Source organism: Chenopodium album, chromosome 1 (genome assembly GCF_948465745.1).
Source record: "Chenopodium album chromosome 1, dcCheAlbu1.1, whole genome shotgun sequence".
Lineage (NCBI taxonomy): Eukaryota > Viridiplantae > Streptophyta > Magnoliopsida > Caryophyllales > Amaranthaceae > Chenopodium > Chenopodium album.
This window is the reverse complement of record NC_137834.1, coordinates 56302011-56319740: the sequence shown is the minus strand read 5'-3', so window position 1 is coordinate 56319740 and position 17730 is coordinate 56302011. Positions and strand designations below refer to the sequence as shown.

Sequence of the window (17730 nt, the reverse complement as noted above, 5' to 3'; positions counted from 1 at the left end):
CAAAAGAACAGGATCGAAATATTTAATAATAATAATAATAATAATAATTAACATTAAGATTAAATTAATAGTATTGATAATTAATATTAAATTAATAATAATAATAATAATAATAATAATAATAATAATTAATATTTATCTTAAAAATAACGATTAACAATAATAATAATAATAATAATAATAATAATAATAATTTAATAATAATAATAATTAATGATAATAATTAATATTAATAATAATAATAACAATAATAATAGGAATAATAAAAAGAACAATAACAATCATAACAACAACAACAACAACAACAACAACAACAACAACAACAACAACAACAACAACAACAACAACAACAACAACAACAACAACAACAACAACAACAACAACAACAACAACAACAACAACAACAACAACAACAACAACAACAACAACAACAACAACAACAACAACAACAACAACAACAACAACAACAACAACAACAACAACAACAACAACAACAACAACAACAACAACAACAACAACAACAACAACAACAACAACAACAACAACAACAACAACAACAACAACAACAACAACAACAACAACAACAACAACAACAACAACAACAACAACAACAACAACAACAACAACAACAACAACAACAACAACAACAACAACAACAACAACAACAACAACAACAACAACAACAACAACAACAACAACAACAACAACAACAACAACAACAACAACAACAACAACAACAACAACAACAACAACAACAACAACAACAACAACAACAACAACAACAACAACAACAACAACAACAACAACAACAACAACAACAACAACAACAACAACAACAACAACAACAACAACAACAACAACAACAACAACAACAACAACAACAACAACAACAACAACAACAACAACAACAACAACAACAACAACAACAACAACAACAACAACAACAACAACAACAACAACAACAACAACAACAACAACAACAACAACAACAACAACAACAACAACAACAACAACAACAACAACAACAACAACAACAACAACAACAACAACAACAACAACAACAACAACAACAACAACAACAACAACAACAACAAGTGGGGAAGATTTTGCAGCTGATTATGGAGAAAGGGCCTCGTTTTGGGTTACATCTTAACGTGGACAAAACTGAAGTTTTCTGGCCTATAGAAGACCCTTGAAGCAGGCTTCTAGGTGTCTTTCCACCTAACATTGCTCGACCTTCGCGTGGTGTTAAGTTGCTTGGTGATCCTGCTAGTTCTTATTCTGGTTTTAGTAGTGAGCTTGTGATGCATAGGGTGACCAAGACCATTGCGCTTATGGATAAGGTTGCTACGCTGGATGATCCTCAGTGTGAGCTATTGTTACTCAAGGCTTGTATTGGAGTTTCTAAACTCTACTTTGCGTTGCATACTTGTCCCCCTAGTATTTTTGAGGCGGCTCAGCGCACTTTTGACGAGGCTCTTCGATCTTCTTTGGAGCGTATTGTTACTGCCTCAGGACCTGAGTTTGGCGATTGGCAGTGGCGGCTTGCCACTTTACCATTTGCATTTGAAGGGCTTGATGCTTATTTTGCAGGTGATGTTCGACATTATGCTTTTCTTGGTTCTCGGTTACAGTCGACCGGGTTACAGACAAAGCTTCTACGACATGCTGGCATTGTTGGTCATGGTCGAGCTTTTGAAGACGCTTTGGGTCTGTTTAATGGCGTAGTGGAGTCTGATTTTTTTAAGTAATCCTAGCGAGGTCGCTGCCTTGAAACTCATGAAGAAATTGGCAGATATATATTTTACGAAGGTTACCGATTCTGCAGAATCCACCTTTTCATTATCCCCTCGTCTATCAGCATTGTGGAAATCTCAGCAAGGAGATCACACGTCTGCTTGGCTTCGGGCCGTTCCTATTTCAGGATTGGGTCAGACTATGAACGCAAAGACTTGTCGATGTGTGTTATGCTACCGATTGGGTGTTCCGTTGTTCTCTGCCTCGACACCGTGTTCTGCTTGTTAGAGGGTTTTTCCATGGGATATTTTTGGCGATCACGCGATGTTGTGTGCTGGTATCGTGGGTATTAAACATAGACATAATGTTGTTCGGGATACCCTAGTTGATGTTTGCTATCGTTCTGGGATTTCAGCAAGGAAAGAGGTTGACATTGGGTTGTCTGGAGGGAACGACGAGGCCCTCAGACCTGCTGATGTGTTACTTTATTCTTGGGATCGTGGTCGCGATGTCTGTGTAGATTTGACAGGATCTTCTCCTTCGACACAGTCAAGGCTATCTGACTTTATTCCTGGAGGGGTTGTGGCTGATGCAGCTTATCGGAAGCGGGTTAAGTATGAGGCTCGTTGTCAGGCATACTAATAACAACAATAATTATAATAAAATTAAAATATTAATTAATAATAATAATAATAATAATAACCATAATAATTATAATAAAATTAAAATAATAATTAATAATAATAACAATAATAATAACCATAATAATAATAATAACGGTTACAAACTCTCTCGGTTAGGGTGATTAGGGTTGGGTAGGGAAGGCTTCCACCAGGGCCGTAGAAGGGGGAGTGCAAAGAGCCCCCTTGCACAGGGCCCCCAAATTTTGGAGGGCCCATTTTTTCTCCTATGTTTTTTTTTTTAAATATATTAGCAAAAACCTTGTTATTAACGTCCTTCGTTCAGCATACTAACATTTCAAATCCCTATGCTATTTTCCCTCTCTTATTAATTCAAGTTACAAAATTAAATTCTACAACTTTCTATATTATTCCATCAATTTAAATTAGTATTCACATAATGGAAATAATTACATCAATACAATTCCATGGAAAATTGTATAGTCTATTTCTCCGTTTAAGAATTCTCAATGAAAAAAAATATATTTTCAACCAAACTCAAACGATTCTTCTACTGTAATATTGGCAATTAGCAATTTTATTTATTTTTTATTTCCAAGATTATTCCTATCGGGTGGTTATACCTCAATTTGTATATATATATGGGTTATCTACTTATCTTCAACCATCTAATTCTCAACTCATACATAATTAAACAAAAAAATGAATTGGGAATTAAATACATAACTCATGTGGTCAAATCAGTCATATTGCTTTGTGAATCATTGATTAAGTGATTCCTCCTTTTGCCAACTTGCGTTTGATTTAAGGTAATTTTTTTTATTTTTTAGTTTTAATTTTTATTTCTTAAATTTTTCTAGTTTTGATAATGTTAGTTAATTTATTTAATTATTATGTCTAAATGTATTATCTTTAAATTAATGGTGTAATTGGTGTCACTGGAGGTTTTTTTTTTAAAACTTTGTTTTCATTTTTTATTTGTGAAGGTTGAAATCTTTTGAAACTAATCAAAATGGCGAGAATTAAAAGAAGTACAATATAGGGAAATTTGGTTTTGCGTAATCGAATATATAATTGTTATACAAAAGCAATTTCATTTGTAATGTATAGGAAAGTTGTGTATTGCATAAATTAAAAATAAAATTGTTAAGGCCTCGTTTTAATATTAGAACAGGGCCCCTAAAATCATTGCTACGGCCCTGGCTTCCACGTCAACTTTTCGGCAGATTTTCCGACGATATCAAGCACGTTCAGGTCAGGCATTGGGTTCTCGGTGGTCAGGCTTCAGGTCAGGCGGTATTCTGACGTTTTTCAAGCAAAATTCAGTCGTTTTTGGTGTGGTTTGCTCGATTTTTAGGTTCAGTTTTTGGGTGTCATTTGGGTTCCATTGGCTCGAGTTTCAGGCAGTGGCGTATCCAGGAATTCCGAACTGTGGGTTCGAAATCTTAAAAAAAAAAAAGATGATCATATCTTGATTAAAAATTCAATACATAAATTAAAATTTTTATTACAAATGGATGGATTACACAATAAAAAAAACAATAATAAAAAAAAAAAATCTTCTTCTTCTACTGGAGGATTCCTTGAACTAGGTGAAGAACAAGTTGAGGACTTTTGTGACTTCCCGACACGTTTTAAAAAAGACTCTAAACTCATGGTAACAAAAGCTCTACAATCTACAATAATACACAAAATACACAATTAATTATCAATTAAAATCACAAGTCCCCAATAAACACAAATTTGACAATATAAACTTCTTCTAATTATCAAATTTCAATTAACAGAACAAGTAAAAATTTATAATTCTAACTTCTAAGTTTCTACAATTCAATTTCTCAACAATTCAAGAATGCAACAATATATCAAAACCATAAACCAATTTAAAAAATAAAACAAGCAAACCAAGATTAAGAATTAATAGGAGTAGAGGAATAAGAGATTAAGTGGACTCACAATTGTAGAAGAACTCTGAAATCTAAACTCAGAAGCCGGAACAGTCGTCCCTCGTCCGTGTCTCCGTCACTCCGTGAAGACGTGAGGTCGTCAGTGCTCCCGGTCGCCGGTCGGTGTCTCGGTGTGCGGTGCCGCGGCGGCTAGTGGCTACTGGCTTGGGTCATAGGGTGTCAAGGTCAGGGTTTTGGTGTTTGGGAATTTGGGGAAAATAAGAAATGTCGATGTTTGATTTCTGAAATCTGAAATTTGAATGTAAAAAGTAAAAAAACAAAAACAAAAACAAAAAGAAAGTACAAAAAAGAGGGCAGTAGGAGTCGAACCTAAGACCTAAGACATTAAAGGGGCGCGCTGCTCTATTATTCAGAGCCTTGCCAATGCACCAAACTTACCCATGTGATTATTATTCTCACAAAAAATTCGTTTAAACCTTTTTCTTTTTTTTTTAAAAAAAAAAAAATTAAAACATATAATTTTTTTCCAAAAAATCTGTGGGTTCAATAAACCCCCTTGAACCCCCCTAGATCCGCCCCTGGTTTCAGGGCAGTTTTTGTTTCAGTTTCTGGGCGGCTTTTGCACGATTAACGGTGGTTATTCAAGGGCTTTACCGGCGTCTATTTTTTTTATGGGGTTTTTCATGCAAGTTTAAGGCAGTTTGTGCGTGAGTTATTGACGGGTTTCTAAGTGACTTTTAGCCGTGTTTTAGGGGCTTTTTGGTTTTTTTTGCCCTTGCGAATTGGGCTGTGTTCAGTGACATTTGGGGACGTTTTTCAGGCAATTATATCGTCTATTTGCTGCAGTTTCTGGTACATGTTTAGTGTGGTTTTTTGGTTAGTTTGGGTGCTGTTTTGGGTGCAAGTTTTTGGTTTATTTGGGTGCTGTTTTTGGTATGTTTTTGGGTGTAATTTCTGGTCAATTTGGGTGTTGTTGTGGGTGCAATTTTTCTGGTCAGTTTGGTGTTGTTTTAAGGTGGTTTTGGTGTTGTTTTGGGGTAATTTAGGTTCTTTTTTGGTGTAGTTGTAGTGTGAATTTGGTGCAGTTTTGGTGTGCAATTTAAGAGCTGCTTTGCTCCATTTTTGGGACTTTTTTGTGCAATTTGCGCTGTGTTGTATCTCGGTTCTCTTGTGGCAAGTTGTGGTGGATGTTATGCCTCCTAGTGTTCTCTTTCATTGCCCGTTCGTAAGTCTTAATGGGTGTCAAGATGGCAGGGGTAATGGGCTGACTACAACATCTTTGATCACTCATTTCTGTGATCGCCATTGTTGTGCGAATGCGTGGGATTTGACCCGAAACTCTCTTACTTCTATTTGGAAATTTTCTTAGAGGCGGAGTCAACTTTTCATCGTATGGGCATTTAGCTTTGTGGGGAGTGTTTCAAGACCCATACTCTTCATATGAAGTGTCGACATGGTACTGGTTTTGATGATTTTGTGGACCTTCCTGATTCAGGTGATGGTGTTGTTCGGTTTGTTCTATATGGTTTTCCTCAACCGCAGGGTCTTTATGTATATGATCCTGTTCTTAGGGTGCCTAGTGTACTTGGGTTTCAAAACTCTACTTTGCTATGCGAACTTGTCCTCCTCGTCTTTTTGAAATGGCACAGATTTCTTTTAATGTGGCCCTTTGGGCTTCTTTGGAGCGCATTGTAACTGCTTCGGGGCCTGCTTTTTGTGATTGACAATGACGACTTTCCACCTTACCTTTTGCTTATGGTGGTTTGGGTGTCTATTCGGCGGGTGATGTTCGGCACTATGCTTTCCTTGCGTTGCGTCTGCAGTGTTCTAGTCTTCAGGCTATGTTTCTTCACAATTTTGGTATTGTTAGTCCAGGACCGGCCTTTGATGGTGCTCTTAGTTTTTTTAATAGGACTGTGGAGACTGACCTTATGAGTAACCCTAGTGAGATCGCTGCCCCTAAACTCATAAAGAAACTGGCAGGTATATATTTCACAAAGGTCACTACATCTGCGGATTCCACTTTCTCCTTATCTCTGCGTCAGGTTGCCTTATGAAAGTCCCAACAGTGGGATCTGACAGGGTAAAGTCGTATCCCCTAATAAAAAATAATTACCTAAATCACTAACTAAGGTAGATAGGGAAGTAGGGTCAATCTCCACAGGGAAACTAGTCTTTTTACTCCTAATTAATTATTATAATCTAAATTATTTAAGTAACCAATATTTATAATTAAGCAAGAAACTAAACTACAAAGAATAGGAATAGGGAGAAAACAATATATAAAAGGATCTAGGGCATAGGTTCACCAATAAATAATACTCCAGGGTAAAACATAATAATCAATCATTGACATGGCATAAATAACATGATTAATAGGCTCTCGCAATTTATTAATCAACATAGATCTAACAGGCTCTCGCAATTTACTAGATCTAAGTTCTTATTGAAAATAGCCTTAAATATCAAATTAACATCTGCTCGATTCATCAATTTAATATTGCTATACTTTTACAAGCCGCAATTGTAAAACATTAAAACAATCCAATAAGAAATCATCATGCAATACCAATAATCAATAATAGTCAATCATCAATGCATCAATTAACCAGATTGTAAAGGGCTCTCGCTACGTATTACAATCACACAATTAATTTACCGGTATTAAATCTCATCTCTCGAATCTTGACTTAACCATTTATAAATTAACTTGCCTACTGAAACTAGACCTAAACATTAATTCTCATCTCTCGATTCTTGAATCAATATTGTCAAACTCATGCATAAAAGATAGGCCTAATCTAGTCACAGAGCATTAAATCAATCAATAGGAAATTAATATAGCATTGATAATCAACAACAATAATTTACCCCTTCATATTATTTATTAGATCCCCATAAACCCTAGAAATTAAACTACTCACACATATTAAAAACTAAACTAATCAAAGTAATAAAAAAAAAAAAAAAAAGAGCAGACCCCATTGAAGACGAGAGTGAGGTACAACAAGGCCATTTCTGTCCACCGCCCTTCTCACGATAATCATGATGAAAGGAATAAAATAAATAACTAAGATTAAAGGAAGAGAAATCGTTACCAAAATAAATCTGGAATTAATGAAAGAATTAAGAACAAAAGTTTAGAGAGAATTTAAGAGAGAGAAAATACTAAGTAGAGAGAGAAAGTCTAAGAGAAAGAGGTAAGTAATTATTCCGTACAAAAACGTATTTAAAACTTCTCCTAAAACAAGAATCTAACTAAACTTAATCAGACTCTAGGAAAAACACGCGCCCGATCGGGCGAAGGGCCGCCCGATCGGGCCCGCCTTTTTTACTATGCTCCTTCTGATGCGCCGCGCCCGATCGAGCTTAGCTCACCCGATCGGGCGCGCCTTTTCCTTGAGGGCACTAATGCACGCAGCCGCCCGATCGGGCGTATGCTTGCCCGATCGGGCCCGGTCTTCATCTTCGAGGCTTGGACTTCGATTGGGCTAGATTTCTCGGCCCAATCCATATTTCCTCTCGGGTCTCGAATACATGGTCCAAATGCCTCGTGATCCAAATTACCGAGCCCTTAGTCACCGGCTCTCACCGATCTTGGGCTCCAAAAGTGGTCGTGTCCTTCTAGCTTCCGTAGTCGATCCAATAAGGCCCGGGAAAATGCTCCAAGAGTGCAATTTCCTGTAAAATACAACTAAAACTACGAAAACACTATAACACACAAATTAGTAATAAAAGTGGCCCGAAAGAGCCAAAAACACTACTAATAATGACCGCGGGACGGGGATAAAACACTATATAAACTAAACATATCAGGATCACACTTCGGCCTGGTTCCAAACAGTCCTAATATCGGGTTTGGGTTAGACTATGAATGGTAAGACTTATCGTTGTTTTCTTTGCTACCGGTTGGGTGTTCCATCAGACAAATGTTTCTGACGAAAATGGTTGTTTTTTCAACAAAACCTTTTCTGACAACCGGTTCCTACGGAAATTATGTCGAAAACGGGTTTTCTGATGGAATTTTTTCGTTGGAAATGACTTTTTTCTTGTAGTGTGACTTGCTATTTAAATGAGCTTAACTTTCTCAATCAACTTCAAAATTTTAGTTATATCAATATATCAATCTCTAAAATTTTGGTACTTTCTGATGTAAAATTTTTGGCTCCGGTGATCAAGGTAAGACTTTGGAAAATTGCAAGCAAGTCTCTAGTTACAACCATTAGAGTTGTAAGAAATATGCCTTTAATATTATTTTGGGTCTTGGACTAGCAAGCACTCTCGGGGTAGCTCGATAAGTTGTTGGCAAGCTTGAAGATTGTGACGAAAGTGGAGCTATAGCCCGCTATAGCTCCCAGGCAAGTGGGCTATAACTCGCAGAGGTATTTAGGTGCGGCTGGGTCGAGCGAGAGCTAGGGCACGTGCAACACAAGAAGTTGCTCGTGACAGGAAGTGCAAGTAGCGGCAATTTAATGTTAAGGTGGTCAGCGTTTTTCCGCGGTTCTATGTATCGATATTATTTTGAAGTGCTATATATACCCCCTAGGGTTATTCGTAGCAGTGGTGAATGTTATTGAGTAGTCCTTTGTGTATTTCTCATATGCGAGTTCTAAGAGAGATAGCATTGTAAATGCGAGAGATAATCAATCAATTTTATGTGATTAGTTTCAAATCATTTCTAAATTTGTAATTTGTATTCTCTTAGTTCAATAAAACTATTATTCTCACCTACTTGTGGACGAAGCCAACGCATGGTTGGTGAACCACGTAAATTTGTATGTTTTTCTTGTGAATTTTACATTCAATATTTGTTCTTTTTTGCATCCGTTATGACAGGAGTTGTTCTCAAGGTTAGGTTTAAGCTTACTTCATATTCTAATATAAAATTAGATATGTTTATGTTTTAAGACATATCTTAAAAAATGTAAATAGAGCAAATAGAACAAACAAAATGAATTAAAGAGTACTCTGTTTTACTCTACCACTTTTTATTTTTTATTTTTTAACAACTGCTGTACCAACTTAGTTGGAAATTTCCCGTCCAAAAAAAAAAAAAAAAAAACTTAGTTGGAAATTTAAGATTTGATTGAGACATTAATGAGTACTCCCTCCGCTTTTAAATACTTGCTCCATTTTACTATGCGCGGAGTTTTAGAAAAATTAGAGAAAGTAATAAAATATAGAGTTAGTGGGGTTGGTGGAAGAATAAAAAATTGTAAAAAGCAAAAGTAGTGGAGAAATTGGAGGTGAGAGAATATGAAATGAATAAAATATGATATTTGTTGGGTCCACTAGGTGGTAGAAATGAATTAAATATTGTAAAAAATTTCCAGATAAGGAAATGGAGCAAGTATTTAAAAACGGCCGAAAAAGGAAAGTGGAGCAAGTATTTAAAAATGGAGGGAGTATTTATTACTTAGCCAACTTTTTTTTTTCTTTTTTTTTTTTTTTTTTTTTTTTTTAAGTTTTTCTAAGCTATGCCCCGTGGTTATAGAGTTTCTAAGTTGTGCCCATGCTTTTTCAAAAGTACAAGATGTATACTAGAACTTGAGGTGTTTTTTCAACCGTACCTTATAACGTTAATCCAACTAGTTCAAGTTGTGTTAACAATTTATTACCGCACTTTGGAGAGAAATTTCACATCCAAATTAAGTTAGAGTTATATAAATAGGTTAACGTTTAACATTTTTTTTTTCCTTCACATTTTCTCATCTACTTTTTCTTCTTTCTTCTTAGAAGTGATCAAGTTGAGCCCAAGATTTTGGACGGGCTTTGGATAACTTTTTCCGGCCCGGCTCGATTTTTAAAAATTTTGGACGGGCTTGGGAAAACAATTTTATGCAATTTTCGTTGTTTTTTTTGGCTCGGCCCGAAAAGCCCGCTTGGTCCGTTTAGTTTAGCGGGTTTGGACACACATTTTTCGACCGAAATTTGGCTCGGCCCGACCCGATAAGTGGGTATTTTTTTTTACCTTTGCCCGGTTCGAACCCAGTATGGCCCTGTGGCCCGCCCATTGATCACATCTATTTCTTCTTCAAGCAACCATTGATATGTCAAACTCTCAGTGTATTTCTTATTTATTTTTTTTTTCTCACAAGCTTCTTATTACTTCCTATTTATTTACAATTACTAACGTCGAATTTACATCATGGGGTACGATTGATTAAATAACTTATGTTAGAGGGCATAACTTGTAATTTTGAAAAAAAAAAATGAGCACACCTTTGAAACTCAACAAGAGGGTATAGCTTAAAAAAACTCTTATTTCTTTTTTTATTTTTTATTTTTTTGAAAACAACGATGGGAGCAAAGAGCCAACCATCATTGACCAACGTGTAAATACCCATTCATACAAGATCATATCCACCTTTTAAAACAAAAAAATTAAAATCAAATAAATCAAATAACCTTTATTTTAAACTTAGCATGCATGAAACGTGTGTTAGTGGGTACCATAGCCTATTACATAAAATCAATAAAACTTACTAGTAGTGGTTGAAAATCAATAAATTGAAGAGACTCAACCATTCAAACATAATCATATTCTATAGTTGAAAAAGAAGAAAAAGATGGAAGAAGGGTTGTTATTGAAGGAAAAAGAAAAAGGAAGAGATGATGAGATAGAAAAAATACAAGATGGAAAGAAGTATTAGAGGAAATGATAAGAGTGAGTTGGGTGGCTGGTCCAATGGTGGCGGTGTTAATGTCACAGTACATGATTCAAGTCGTTACGTTGATGATGGTCGGTCATCTCGGCCCGCTTTACCTCTCTAGCACTGCTCTTGCTGTATCTCTTGCCGCGGTCACCGGATTCAGCCTCTTGGTATCTCTTCTGATCGATCTTTTTTTACTCTGATTTTAAATTTTTTTATATAAGGGAATTTAATTATTCTGAATTTGTTAAATTTTTATCAGGAAATTATCATGAATTTTTAATAAAAGGTGGAAAAAAGTGTCCATAATCACTCAAATCGCTAGTGGATGATCAATTAACTGTTGATTAAAATTATGTTCCCGCACTACCTTACCTTTTTGACTTTTTTTACCCAAAAAAATAGAGTATTTTTGCGTTTTATCTCCAAATACAATTTATGTCTGTCATATGTTTACTTGTTTAGGAGGTGAATAAAAAGTTAAACAATGAACTTTGGATAATTTAAATGAATAAATTGTGGATGTCAGATTATCAATTGGTAAATTTCAGCCTTAGGATAAAATCTGTTCATACCAAACCTCTTTAAATAAAGATATCATATCATATAACTAATACTTCCTCTGTTTTTATTTACTTGCAACACTTCTCTTTTCACGCTTGTCGATGCATTATTTCAATCGTTTATATCTTTAATTATCAATATGTAAAAATTATAAATGTTAGATATTAAAATAGTATAAACCGAGACGAATCTAACAAGATCCCACATGACTATATTTTTTCTTAGGTATAAATCGTCAAAACTAGTCAAAGTGGTGTACATAAATAGTGTAAAAGTCAAACTGTTGCAAGTATAAGAAAACGGGGGAAGTATATAAAGCTAAACTTTTAGGCAGGTCACAAGGTAGCGACATTTGGCGTTCCAACTTTTCGCCAAGTGTCGCGCCACATAAGATAGACTTAAATAGACTTTACAAGATAAAAAAATTTAGTTTAGAGTTCTATTCAGATAGAATTTTAGGATAAAATTGTTAGTTTAGAGTTGGATTATAATTATAATATAGTTCAAAGCGTAAAACATCCATTTATAATGTATACTAATTGGCTAAAATAATATGAGTACTTTACAATTTAATAGAGTTTTATTATTATGTAGACCCATCAATTAGGGTCAGATCACGAGTCATCTTGAATTGGGTCACTTCAGGTTATGAGTCAAGAAATGTTCAACTCTTGCCCAAAGTTTTAGGTTCGGATCAACCCAACGGGCTTTGAACATTTATTTCATTTAATTTATTTTTTGTTATTTTTTTTAGTGTATTAAATCGAACATTTCCACCAACATTATTATTAGCCATTATATGCCTATTAGATAACAAATCGTCACAAAAGCACATCCAATTCCTAAGTAATTTATATCAATGATGTATTTTAAAATTTGATATATAAATTAAAAAATTATCTTACAATTCAATAAACAACCCGGGCATCGCACGGGGCACAAAACTAGTTATTAAATAAATTTAATCTAAAATATTCTATTGTTATCATGGTAACCTTTTTTTTCTTTTTTTTTTAGTTACAAGAAACTTAAATACCCATTACATCTGGTATATATTTCCATTTCGTGGATATGGATACGACACTAGCAGACTTACAATACTGAGATGCAAGTTCATGACTCTGACTCAAAGACGTTACACTAGAAATACAAGTACCCTAACTTACATTTGAAACAAACTTTTTTAGGTCGATTGGGGGATCAGCTATGGGGGGTTAACATTCTTCCTGTTCTTGCCAATATGGGACCTGCAACAAGAAAACAAATTAGTAGAGATGGTAGGGACAACACTACTCGGGACTGTCCTTCTTCTCTGTCCCTCCTTTCAATGTCGAGGAGCCTTCTTTCTAGCTGAATGTCGACTTATCCTCCTTGAATTTTCGTTGGACTTGCATTGGAAATGGAGATTGTTGGAGCTTGTAGTAGATATACTAGACGAGACAGTAATGACTTTCATAGAAGAGTGGACCTTTTCCTTTCGCTCAGCATCACTTGAAATTCTGTTTGGGATATCTGCAAAACACTTCCCCTTTGTCCCATCTATAACCTCATGTGTCTCTTCTTGGCTTCCCATGCCTTTTTCAAAGCTTGAATTTGAGTTAGCTCGTTCTACTATCGGAGACTTCACTGCCTTTACCACTAGGTAAGAACCTGACCTTGGGTTGAAATAATGGATGGATTTCCCACGGGCTAACACTTCGTAATCCTTCTTGGAGGTTGAGATAATGGAGCCTCGCCTCTGTCGGTTCCGAAACCGATATTTGGGCTCCGCGAGATCGACAACATTGCCGTGATTTAGATGGTCGTGATAGTGAGAGCTCATAGGGGGGGGGGGGCCTCAAGCTAGCAGCATCTGTAGTACGGTTCACTTGCTTACTTCTCGTATGTTCTTGCCCATTTACTTCGTCGCCGCCTCCTTTAACATTACCCCTCAATTCTTCCATGGAACCTTTCAAGGGAGGTTATTATGGTACTATTATGATGTATTGACAAAAAAAAAAAATCTACTATAAAACATATTCTTAAGTGTTAACCATTAGCTTAAATTTTTTTAGTTGAGATGGTTTTTTTAACTTGGTATTAGAGCCAGCATGACGCAAATGTTACTAGTTCAAATCTTAATATCTTATCCACTATTCACTTTACGGAATATTTTGCTAGTTATTCTTAAAAATTTGAGTATAAATGAACTCTTGTGTATTTAAGTATTTGCTTACAATTTTAGTAACTGTAATAAGTATGAAAAGTTGAATTTTTAGTGACTTTGAGTCTTTGACAAATAATAATTAATTCATAAATTATTTAGTAAGTGTAGTAAGTATGAAAAGTTGAACTTTTAAATGATACTTGCAATGTACTTGTATATCAAAATGAATTTAGGAAGATCAATTGCGACAATATTTCTTCATTTTAAAGTATATAAACTAGTGGTGGCCCGAGCGGGTTGCTAGTTTGTACTTGTTTAATTTGCTAATTAAATTCGACTGTTTAGATAGTAAGACTTGTTGGTTTTGAGTTTAAGTGTTGCTATAAACTTTTTTTTGTTGTCAAACTGAATCATTACATAAAGAAAACAAATAGTACAATAAGACAAAAATTAACTTATCTAAGTTAACTATAATTTTGTTGGATAAAAAAACACAATTAATAAATGGCTAAGATGGTAAGACTCTTAAATTAAGACTTGTTAGTCTTGAGTTCAAGTCTTGTTATAAGCATTTTTATCAAGTTAATATTTGTGAATTAGATTTTTTCCTAAAACTAACCCAACAGCTGCTCAACCTCCACCACCACACCACCACCACCAACGCACAGTCGCACACCCTCTCCACACGCAGCCCAGCGCAGCCAGCCACCACACGCACTCCCTTCCTAGTCCACCACTACCGGAAAACCCATCACAACTCTACGACCGTTTCCCTACCAAAAAAACAAAACCCCTCCCTAAAATAGACCACCAAAATTGTCCACTAATGGATGAAATCGGCCGATGTTGGGGCTGAATGGTTGATTTAAACCCTAAACCGGTTGATTTCGGACGTTTGTGGCCCATTTTGTGGCTGATTGTCGACGATTTTCGAAGGGGCTGAATGGTTAGGGGAAAGGGGCGAAATTCGACGGGGAAAGGGGCGGAATTCGAAGGGAAAGGAAGGTGGAGGCGAAATCTGCAGGGAAGGGGGTGAAATCGACGGGGAAAGGGATGAAATCGAGGGTCGGGGAAGGGAAAGGGGTGGGTTTCGAAGGCGGTGGAGGGACTGGGCGCCGTATTTCGGCTCAGCGGGAGGTGTTTACGGGGGTGGGGTGTTTTCCAGGATGGTTTAGGGGCTGGGTTTGGTAGTTGGGCTTTTTTTTAATTTTAGTTTTTTTTTTTCCTTAATTTTGTTTGGACGTGTACATGTAACCTGCTACATCAAGTTAGATGACCGGTTGAGGGTGATAAAAATTAATAGAGTATAAAGTTGGGAGTGATATGGGATAAACAAAAGTTGAGATTAATATTGGCGGACGAGGCAAAATTGGGATTAATGGTGACAATTTTTCCAAATATTTATTGACAAATTCCTGAATTGATGATATTGCCTTGCTTTCAATCTTACTGCTTTTTATTAAATTTTCTTTTGATGGCAACTTCTTTCTGTTCAATTAATCATAATAAATTGGCTATATGGTTTTTAATAATTTTTTTTTTTTTTTCCAGTTTTAACCAAAATTTGTACTGATTTTACATCTCAAAATGTAATGCTTGATCATCTTTACTAAACTATGGTTCCTCACATTTTGTAATTATAATGTATAACAATGATATCTACGAATGTAAATTAATTTGCTAATATCTAAAGTCTTGTAAAATTTGAAGTTATGTTAGTAGCATATCAGAAATTAGTAAATTCTAACATATTTGCGCTTGTTCGATCATAGTTAGGGATGGCAGGTGCATTAGAGACTTTAAGCGGGCAATCTTATGGAGCACAACAATACAAGAAACTAGGAACTCAAACATACACTGCCATTATATCTCTCACTTTATTCAGCATCCCCCTCTCTGTCATATGGATTTATATGGAGGATATTCTCGTTTCCATAGGCCAAGATCCTTCTATTTCACACGAAGCAGGAAGATTCATGACTTATCTTGTGCCTACTCTCATTTCTTACGCCGTGTTTCAGCCCTTGGTTCGATACTTCCAATCTCAAAGTTTGGTCGTGCCCATGTTAGTAAGTTCCTGTTGTACTCTCTGCCTGCATATACCCCTTTGCTGGGCTTTGGTACACAAGTTTGGGCTAAAAAATATCGGTGGTGCTATGGCAATGGGTATATCAAATTGGTTGAATGCCATTTTTCTGGCATTGTTTATGATGTTCTCTCCATCGTGTGCAGCTACTCGTTCTCCACTCTCCATGGAAATGTTCCATGGAATTGGATTGTTTTTCCGATTTGCTATTCCTTCTGCTGCAATGATTTGGTAAGCTCCTTTTTATCTCTTAAAATCTTGTGTACTGATGTTTTTTTTTTTAAGTATAATGAACTAATCTGTTAATTATGATTTCATCTTCATGATTATAGCTTAGAGTGGTGGTCGTTTGAGCTGCTAATTTTGTTATCAGGATTTCTACCAAATCCAGAACTCGAGACTTCTGTTCTCTCTGTGTGGTATTGTTCTATGTTCTCTATAAACTCAGCACAATTTTAGTTCACGTAACTTTTTAATATCATCAAGTAAAAATAACTCTTGCTGATCTATTGGTTACAAGCCTGACAATGATTTCCACGTTGTTTGCTATACCTTATGGAATTGCAGCAGCTGCAAGGTGTGTTTCAGACCAAAAGTTCTTGAGCATACTCTTTAGTGTAACATAGAATTTAAAGTCCAACTTAGAGTAATAATCTTCTCTTTGTGTGTGAATATTACAGCACGAGAATTGCTAATGAGCTTGGAGCAGGAAACCCACAAGCTGCTCGCGTAGCAGCCTGTGGAGTAGTTGTGATGGGAATTACCAATGGTTTGATTGTTAGCTCAATCCTTTTTGCTACTCGAAGAGTTTTCGGATATTGCTTCAGCAATGAGAAGCAAGTTGTAGATTATGTCTTCACTATGGCACCTTTGATTTGTGCTAATGTTATATTCGATAGTATACAGGCAGTACTTTCAGGTATCAATTTACAAATTTTAGCTGTCAACAGTCAACTGACTTTACTAAAAAATGACTGTATAAGATTATCATAAGGATTTCATTCATAAATTCATTCCATTACTGATGTTATCTTCCAATTATGCTACACACTGCTGGACTAACTGTTGTTATTATTTCAACCTTCAGGTGTAGCTAGAGGGTGTGGATGGCAACATTTAGGGACATACGCGAATCTTGCAGCATACTATCTTGTTGGAATTCCGATATCTGTTACATTGGGTTTCTGGATGCAAATGAGAGGTAGAGGCCTTTGGATGGGAGTTATGATTGGTGCTATGACACAGGTAGTCCTTTTGTCTATTATAACGAGTCGTACCAACTGGGAAGAGGAGGTTCGTCTTGCTAATACATCTTCTGCCTATTGCATTCTTGCTCTTCAGATCACAATTTCTGTAGAAATTTCGGATCAACCTTATATTTTGATAAAAGTTGTACTGTTGGTTATTTTACAGGCAAGGAAAGCAAGAAAGAGAGTAGCGGAAGAAAGTTCAGGAGTTAGCAATGGAGAACAGAGGCCATTGATAAACTAATCTTGAGGAGCCTTAGGCCTTGTTTAGTTCACCTTATTTTTACTTATCTTAGAAAAAATAAGTTCAGATCAGAAAAAATAAGTTTTCAGACCAGATTAGATCAGAAAAAATAAGTTCAGATGAGCAAAAATAAGTTGAATTAAATAAGCCGTAGTTGTTTGTTCAGTTCACGTAAAAAAATAAATGTAGTAAGTGAGATATTTCAGGAATCAGAAATTGGAAGAGTTATTTGGTTGAGAAAAGGATGAAAAATGCAACATTCTTGAAAATTATACTTCATACAAAAGGAAAATTTTAACTAGTCCTTATAGGAACTTCCTACTTCATATGATTAATCAAACATTTTTGCAACTCATTGGACATTGAACAACCAACATGGGAAACTCAAGTTCTATGTATTAAAAGATTAAAGACTTAAGAGGAACTGCTACAAAATACTTGCTTTACATGATAGGGAAATTCTCAATGGTAAACCCTAACTTATTACTTTTCTTAATGATAAACA

At 35.6% G+C, this 17730-nt stretch overlaps 1 pseudogene across 1 annotated transcript; it reads left to right on the top strand.

Annotated features, from left to right (window-relative positions):
- Positions 1–10854: 10854 nt before the first annotated feature.
- On the top strand, positions 10855–17524 carry LOC145588474 (protein DETOXIFICATION 12-like; annotated as a pseudogene). Its single transcript, XR_014101602.1, has 7 exons — positions 10855–11108; positions 15421–15965; positions 16067–16153; positions 16255–16311; positions 16415–16653; positions 16822–17027; positions 17148–17524. The product of XR_014101602.1 is annotated as a protein DETOXIFICATION 12-like (transcript).
- Positions 17525–17730: the final 206 nt, after the last annotated feature.